At 41.0% G+C, this 9,184-nt stretch overlaps 1 long non-coding RNA gene across 1 annotated transcript in view; it reads left to right on the top strand.

Annotated features, from left to right (window-relative positions):
• Positions 1-3,602: 3,602 nt before the first annotated feature.
• Positions 3,603-9,184, top strand: part of LOC122863399 — a 34,478-nt gene continuing 28,896 nt past the window's right edge. Inside the window, exons 1-2 of the long non-coding RNA XR_006375004.1 lie at positions 3,603-3,737; positions 5,262-5,381. This is a non-coding gene — a long non-coding RNA (uncharacterized LOC122863399). The remainder of the gene's footprint in view (positions 3,738-5,261; positions 5,382-9,184) is intronic.

The raw sequence follows: 9,184 nt of genomic DNA, 5'->3' as shown, positions 1-9,184 counted from the left end.
TACTTCTATTCCTGTGTGCACTGACGTGGTAGTGATGCTGCTGTAACAAAAGAGTTTCCCCTCGGGGATCAAAGTATTTCTGATTCTGATTAGTGATACGTCTTGTTCTCCTGTTTGTGTGACAGTTTATTAATATGACTACAGTAGTTGTGTTCATTCATTAATTATCTATAAGCATTTATCCGAAGAGGGTCTGGAGCCAATCCCAGCTGAAATTGGGCGGGGGGCGGGGGAAATCCTGGAGAGGTCACCAGTCAATCACAGGGCTAACACATAGAGATAAACAATCATTCACGCTTACAGTCACACCTATGGGCAATTTTAGAGTCACCAGTTAAGCTAACCTGCATGTCTTTGGACAGGCAGAGAAAACCCACAGAGGCACGGGGAAGACATGCAAACTCTACACAGAAAGGCCTCAGACCAAGCCTGTCTGTTTAGATTATTGCATGCACTGTTGCTTCACTGGTGTGAGGAACTGTTTAGAACATTAAAGTCCAGATCTCTGTCTTCAAAAGACTGCTGTGGACAGAAGCAATGAAATAAATTAGTTATCACACTGTCACTAATCTATCATGTTAGTCATTGGTTTGAGGGCAGCTGTTGCATTCGAGGACAGCTGCAGGATCCTGATGAAGGACTGGTGCCGTTTATTCCCCTGCTCCACATCACGAGCCTCACACAGTGAGTGACGAGTGTGGTGTAGATCCAAAGCTGTCTAACCCAATCAAAGAAAGAGGTGCACAGGTCAGGGGAGGTGCTCCTAGGATTAGGTTTCATGTCTACATGCACCAAAGCAATGTCACAGATTAAATTACCCTGTAATCACTCGCTGACCTATAAAATCTGCAGTTGTGAGTCGGGGAGCAGACCGGCTCAGACTCACAGTCAGGGCCAAATCCCTTGCTGAGGTAAAAAATATCAAGGGCAAACAGAGAAATGAATTTCAACAAGGTGATGAGATGATTATATATTGTATTGATGTATTAGACTGCCAGACATAAACTGAAAGTACAGACAGGAACATATTCATTTCTACCTTGTTTACAGATAAGACGAAAAATCCTTTGCTGTCTTTAAATCCCTGTTTACCTACAAACAGGTAGCTCAGCGGGGGTGTGATGAATGCTGACATTAGGCTACCAGTTTAATGTTTTAGAGCTCCTGTAAAGATTTTAATTTTGATGTTCATAATGACCAGAACTAAGCACTATCCCAGCACAATCCCCATATCTCGGTGGTGTTATAGCAGGGAGCCAATACAATTACAGACAGAGCAGTCCGGCAGCATGTTCAGCCTCTGTTCTATCAAAGAACACCCTCCCAGTGTTAGCGCAGAATAGACACACATAGAGTTAAAAAGCTGTGTTATCTTTATTATCAGCACCAAATCAGAATAAATTAAAGATTAAATGTGTAATAACAACACATTTAATCTTTGTGCATGTGCACAAAGCAAAACATTATCATCATAATTATACATAATCATCCACACCCACAAAAAACACACATTCTCACTCGGAGACACTTCCATATTTTAACTATCAAGACTCTGTCCTGTGGTGACAATGAGTCAATCTCAAAGCAGAAAAATGCAGCCACCTTGTGGTAAAACTGCAAAAGCACAGAACATACAAAGGCCTGGTTCCAATGCACCTACCCCCAAGCCCTATACACTGAACCACCACAGACTTTAAGGGAAAACCCACAGTGCATAGCGTTGTGACATTAATTGCAATGATAGTAGAGTTGTGCATCAGAAAAAAAGAAAAATATGCAAAACATGACAGGAGTCGCCAGAGATGACATTTTCCTTTTATTATGAACACAGCTTACTAACCAGCACTGTTGATTTGGTTCAACACAACTGTTTTACTCAAACAGGGAGCAAACAACAAACTCTCCATTTCATTAAACTACATGCAGTCTGAAATATAAGCCTCACACTTTACTCTCCACAGAAATGTCTCTGTCCAGGTGACACGATTTCACAATGTGCTGCCCTGCTCCTCAGAAGGAAGTTGGAGGCACACACACTTACGGTGATGTCACAGGTGACATTGTTTAAGCAAAGTCTGCAGAGCAAAAAGACATTTGTGTCTTGGTTAATGCCAAGTTGTCATAACAAAGGCATCTCAAACAATGTCAACTTTGCATTAAAAGTAACATAATTGACTGAATGACACTTAATGACAACAGTCATAAACCTTCATGTTCATGACAGGTGTCATGTCATGGTTATGACGGTGTCATGTCAGTCTTATGAAGCCACCTTCAAATAAAGTGTTACCCTGAAAGGCAACAGTACTGCTCCCAGAAAATCGTCTGTCATTTGTGAAAGCACTGTGAGATCACTTGTCAAATTGTTAACAGAGAAATAGCATTGTATCTGATCAAATACAATTTGCTAAAAAAGAGTTTGCTAAGAACAGGTGTCAAACTGATTGGTCAGCTGTTAGTAGTAGTAGTAGGGTAGTGGAATGACTTCAGCTTCTCTCCAGGTTTGGGGACAAACATTTCTCTCAAGGCTCAAAGTAAAGATTTGGCAAATAGGAGTGGCAGTATGTTCCACTATCATCCTCAGTAGCTTCCCCTCTAAGTTGTCAGTACCAGGTGGTTTCTCATTATTGATAGACAGCAATATTTTTCCACCTCTTCTATACTCAGTTCAAAAGTACAACTCTTGTCTTTCATTATTTTGTCTTTTAAACATGAATATGATGGCTCATAAATTGATTTTGGTATTTCCTGCCTTAGTTTACACACTTTGCCAATAAAATGATCATTTAAAAAACTGGAAATGTCTAAAGGTTTAATAATAAAAGACCCATCTGATTCAATGAAAGATGAAGCTAAGTTACTCTTTCTGCCCATGATATCATTCAAGGTACTCCAGAGCTTTTTCCATCATGCTTTATATTGTTTATCTTAATTTCATAATACATTTTCTTCTTCTTTCTGTTCAGTTTAGTCACATTGTTCCTTATTTTACAGTATGTCTGCCATTCAGATGTGCAGCCAGACTTACTGTATTTGTTGGGTCTCTGTAATTAATATTATAAATGTCTTAAGCGGGCTATTTTCCAGGACCCAAATGCAGGAACTCACAGAAACGGCTGGATGAATGTGACGGTTTTTATTGTGCAGATTATTACACATGAAATTGAATGCTAGATCCGGCGTCACCCGTGACCTCTACAAGGATCTGACTGAGCCGAGTCGGAGACGTGACTGACGGCACTCCGACGGAGACGAGGCGAGCTGGCTCCGGGCAGGCGAGCGTAGTGGGGAGGCAGAACCGACCAGGCGGAGGATCACTGAAGCCGGGCATGTGGTGTGGATGGCCGGCAGTGTCCGGAGGCGAAGATCGGCGTGGTAGCTGATGTCCGGGTGATCTGAAGGGCAGGCTGAGGCGGTGGTCACCGGCAGAGCGAAAGTCTGAAAACACGAGACAAGACAAGCGGAGTTATTACTGAGGCAAGAAACAAAACCGAAACTTTACGTTAAGCGCTGCGGGAGCCGTTACGTGTACTCGTACGGATGTACGGAGGACGATCTGGCGCTGGAAGCGTGGATGAGTCCAGTAGATAAACCGTGTTGATCAGAGTCTTTTGACGCCAGGTGTGCTGGTAATCAGACGCAGACGGGAGATCAGGAAACCAGCCCAGAGCACAGACACATCCACACTTACACACCAGGACAGACAAAGGACAGCCAGAAAACACGAGGAGAGACAGGTACACAGAAACATACGAAGACCGGGGGGGCTCTGTGGCCCACCATGACAATAAAGAGTCCGGTCTAGAGCTGCTCTGTAGGAAAAGTGCAATGAGATAACTTCTGTTATGAATTGGCGCTATATAAATAAAATACACTACTTTTGCTTCACCTCTTTCAACCATGCATTTTTTCCGGCTCCTCTTCAATCCACAGTGTAGGCTACTAACAGTTCTAACAGTCACTTTCCTGACAGATGCGTGCTTTTCAATAACTGGAAGCAACAATTTCATAAATACATCAAATGCAGCATCTGGGTCCCTCTCTTTACTCACATCAGACCAACAAATATTTTTAACCCTTGTATGATCTCTTAAACACTTTAGGCCAAGCCCTTGGAACTTTGGCTTTCCTGGCTATAGCTACTAGATTATGATCACTAAATCCAATGGGAACAGATACAGGTTGGGTGGAAGGTTCTCCAGCATCAGTGTAAATGTAATCAATGCACGTGGATGATATGATTCCTGTACCGTTAGTAAACACCCTGGTAGGTTGATTAATGACCTGAACCAGATTACAAGCACTGGTTACAGTTTGATGAAAGAAAATTAATGTTCAGGTCTCAGATACAGACATGATATAGAAAAGAACAATCATTCTGTGAGCCTTAAGCACTGCAAAGTGCTCCTCCACCATCTGCTCTAGGCTCACCTTGTTTACTTGATCCTTTTCAATGAATAATATAACCAGTCCACTCAGCCTCTCTGTCCCACTGCACTCCTCAAAGTTTTCAACCAGTCTGAGCTGAATGAAGCTCCGCAGTCAAGTGTCAGGGATTAATAATCAAAAACAGCAGAAAAGCTTCACACACCTCACTGAAGGTAGAAAGTTCCTCAGTGAACACAGAAGTCACCGCTGGAGAATCCACCATGAGTATTTTAGCATTTCGCATGTTAGCCAGACCCAGCGTATGTTGTTGGTTGCAACATCGTAGGTGTGTTTGATTTGCGTCACTTAGCGTTTTTTTTTTTTTTTTTAAACTATGCCCGAGGTACAATAATGTAAACCTTAATCCATAATGACGTCATCCCTAATTTAATTGCATTGTTGTGCTGTTCACAATCTGCTTGTCCCAACCGCTCCCCCTACTCCCTCCTGACACTCTGCCGGTGAACTTAAACATTTAAGTATGTCAGCTCAGTGCAGAGTGTCAGCTTGTATCCTAGTAAAACTTTGGAAATGAACAATATTTGCATATTCATAGATTATGGATTGTTCAATGAGGGAGAAGGAGATGTAAGATTTTACTTGTTTGAAGTGGAAAAAATATGTAAGTCATCTTCTGACCATCCAGCCAGATCAGCCAGAGGGGAAGAGAGCCGGGATAAGAGCTAAACTAACCCAGCTTGGACCTAAGGCTGCTCCACTACCCAGCCTACTTCTGACTAATGTCTGGTCGCAGGAAAGTAAAATGGATGAAATAAGACTCAGGCCAACTCAGCAATGGGAAATCAGAGACTGTTGTGCCCTCATCTTTACAGAGACCTGGCTTCATCACAACATAAAGCTATTGCACTTGATGGACGGTCCGTGTTCCGGCCCGACAGAATGCAAGACTCCGGTAAGAGCTGTTGCTGTGGTAGCGACTTGTCAATCACAAGGTAGGTTAGCCTAAAGCATACCCTGCTTTATCGTCTATTTTACTCTAAATGGGACCATAATTTACTAAATGGACATCATGCTGTATTGAAGAAGACTTGAAACTAGCGATTGAGACCATAAACTCATTAGGAAACTGTTTAATGAGGTAATAAATCAAGTGAGAAGTAGGGTCATTTTCTTATAGACTTCTATACAATCTGACTTCTTTTTGGAACCAGTGGAGTCGCGCCCTGTTTAAGGCGCTTCCACACTGACTTAACTTTTCAGAACTGGAGGCTATGTCCATGTCTTTTATACAGTCTACGGTGTAGACTTTGATGCTTGGTGCTCAAACATAATCAAAGTTGATGGACAATGTTCCCCAGATGTCAATTTTTTAAAGTTAGGATGTCGACCATATTATCTGCCCAGAGGGTTCACCAGTGTTTTTGTTGCTGCTGATTACATTCCCCTAGATGCAAATTTAAAAAATGCACTACAGGAACTATATGAGGTCATCAGCAGTTACATGAGAAAACAACCTGGTGGTATTTTTATCGTAGCTGATGATTTTAATCAAACAGACCACAGAGCTATTTTACCTAAATTCCACCAGCAGAACAAATACACTGGACCATGTGTATACAAACATTTCTGGCAGCTACAATGCCATTCCTTGCCCCCATTTTGGTCAACCAGACCATATTTCCTTGCTTCTCCTGCCCACTTATCTTACTCCCAACAGATTAAAAGGCTCAAACCATCAGGAAAAAAAAACATTTAAAGTATGGACAGATGATGCTACAGCAGCTCTACAGGACTGTTTTGAGTGCACAGACAAAAAAAATTCCTGCTCTGTTCAAAAATGTGGGTGGCGGCATCTCATGTTTAGAGATGGCCTGGGGCCAGTACAAGTTTATGCAAGGCAAGTTGATTGACCAGTCACTGGTCTGTCCGGGCCAGTGGCAGACTAGTCCACTAGCTAGCCAAGTAGCCAGCTGCGTTGAGCTCAACAGCTACGGTACTCACATTAATATAAAAATCTGAAAATACTGACATGATCATACAGTCGTCCTTTCTCCCTGTAGCCATTGTTGCTGTGTGGCCCTCAGCTGTTTTTTATAACCCACTATGAAATTTTTTTTAGCAAGAAAACACTTGGAATGTTAGGTCAACACTACGCTAACACTAACGCTAGCTAATGTCAATTTTTACTGTAGCTGTCTGTGTAATGTCGAGCGCTGTGGGTTTTAATAGCATCCCTACAATGTACTGTCCTCTTTGATTGGATTAAAATGTAAATATTTACCTAATAGTGTAAGGATGATTGATATGTCATTTTACAGTAAGTGTTGCAATATAGGGCCCCTATAATTATTAAATGATGAATGAAAAAGAGTTACAAATATACAAGGGGCCAGTAAAACTCTGATCTACTGGCCAAGTTGGCCAGTGGGGAAAATATGTTACTTTGGACACTGAGTGGACAAGCTAAACGTTACCTAAAATTAGCCAGCCATATCCTAAGATTACATAGATAAGGTTACATGAAACACCACAGCACAAAGTAACCTAAATCTATAGCTAATGTATAGCTACATGTTGCAAAATGAATTACTCTATCACAAAAGATTCAACACTTGACATGAATGAGTCAGTCACACTGCACTTGACCATGAAATATGCAGGTTGTGCAACGAACTGGCAACAACTGTAATGGAATGGAAGGAGGGAGGGGGAGGGAGTGCGTCATCTAGTGGCTGAATGTTATCAATAGCACCTTTAATGCACAACTATGAACCTATTATCATAGGCTAAGTTTATATGACACATTTATATGTACTAATTCTGCTTAATGTTAAGATGCAGGGAATGATGGGTCAGCGCAAAATAACAAGCTCTTTGGAGAGATAATGTTCAAACTGCCATATTGGTCCTATTAGCTGCTAGTTGATTGTGCTGGGAAAAATAAAGTCCTAATGCAGAGCTATGGCAAAGCTCCATCATACCACCACACAAAAGCCATATTTTCATGTAACTTTTTGCACCTTTTGCAAGGAAATATTAATCTGGGGTAAGTAAAAATTTAAAGACTATCCCCTGCTCTCCCAAAAATGTCAGACTACCCTCATTTCAGCAAAAAGAAAACAGTCCTTTTCTAACACCCCCTAAAAATGTTCATACAGTCCCTTAGTGTTATGTTAGTGTTTGATTTATGATGAAATTAATGAGATGGCATTTTTCAGTACCACATCACTGGTATTTGATATTTTATCATTAAAGTGTGCAGTTCCCTCTCATAAACATAACAAAATATTGCTGGTGTATTTAAATCTAGAAATATTCTACAGCAAGCAACCAAAATATCATGTGGTGCCACAAATGATGAGCAGACCATCTTGGTCGAGCAGCAATAGTCTCCTTTTTTATGTTTCTTTCCAGACAAATTGAATGTGAGATTTTTGTTTACAATGGAGAAAAAACGATCCTTCCACACTCCCTCTGCAAACTGCCCGTGGGACTTGACAAGCCCTGGACCCATCACTGGCTGCGGCTCCATCTCTGTGGAATGATGCAAATGATGACAAATTCTTTCATCCCTCATCATGCGTGTGCAGCTAATCGGTGTAACACACAGGGATGGGCACGTCTTGGCACTTGGCTGAGGGGCTGAGCTGCCTGATTGAATCATTCAGAAGTGGCCTGTTATCAGACTGCTGTCAGGCCGCTCAGTGCTCTCCTCTGGCCGGGGCCTCCATTCACTTGCATTCTCTGGTGCAGTGTGTGTGATGATGGAAGCACATTATTCCCATTTGTCACAGGATGAGTGTGTCAATTCCATTCAGCTTGTACATGTGTCAATGTCTGACAGAGGACTGTGCATTTTATATTTCTGTGGCTAGAAGACAAAATACCTTTTTGATATTCCCAAAATATCTCTAGATGCACTTAAAAAGTGTCTGCACTGCCAACGTTATGTCTCATATGTAATCACAGTCATAAGCCATCTCTGGATCTCTATACTTTAAATATCCAATGGCATTATTATATTAACCATGTAAGATCATGTCATGTTCTATGTTTAGCTTGTACATTATGTAGTATCCCTGCAATGGTCCTATAACATTATTATAGGTAGTCAAAAGCACAATCTTTGTTACAAATGTAAAGAAAGGCACAGTCCCTCCCTCAAATACAGGACTGCTACTGGACAACTACTAACATTAACAAAGACTGGATTTTATATAGGTGCTTCACCCTGGTAAATACTGCTCACATCAACATCCAAGTCTGAATCATGACTGAGAAACTCAGATTTTTCCTGAAAGCTGTGATATACTGGTGCTTAATAATACAGAAGTTCCAGAAAAACAAACACACATAGACAGCCAAAGTCTGTTGTTTCCACATAATTTAAGTAAAATTTAGTGTTTAGTTCATTATTGTCAGTACAGCATTATTTTTAGTTTAGAGTAATCCTCACAAGACCAAATCAAAATTATACAACCATCTTGAGTTGTCCAATCATGAATACTCAGATGGTGTAAACATGGAAATCTCTACCATCCATCCCAAATGATGTGAGCACAGCACTAGGCTACATTCACACAATGTCAGCAGAAAAGGATGAACAGGAAAAATTCCTGTTATTTCTACTTGGAATTGTTCATGCATTATGCCAAGATGGTTACCCTACTGCTAACCTTGAAGTTACACCATTCAAAGAGTCTAATGTAGCTACTTCTGCTTTATATTTTTGGAAACATCACCTTATGTTAAATCTGCTGAAACTGTCATTATATCCTGACAGGTATCTAATATT

The sequence above is a fragment of the Siniperca chuatsi genome, linkage group LG16 (assembly GCF_020085105.1).
Source record: "Siniperca chuatsi isolate FFG_IHB_CAS linkage group LG16, ASM2008510v1, whole genome shotgun sequence".
In the NCBI taxonomy this organism is placed as follows: domain Eukaryota; kingdom Metazoa; phylum Chordata; class Actinopteri; order Centrarchiformes; family Sinipercidae; genus Siniperca; species Siniperca chuatsi.
This window is presented reverse-complemented; position numbering and strand designations above follow the sequence as displayed.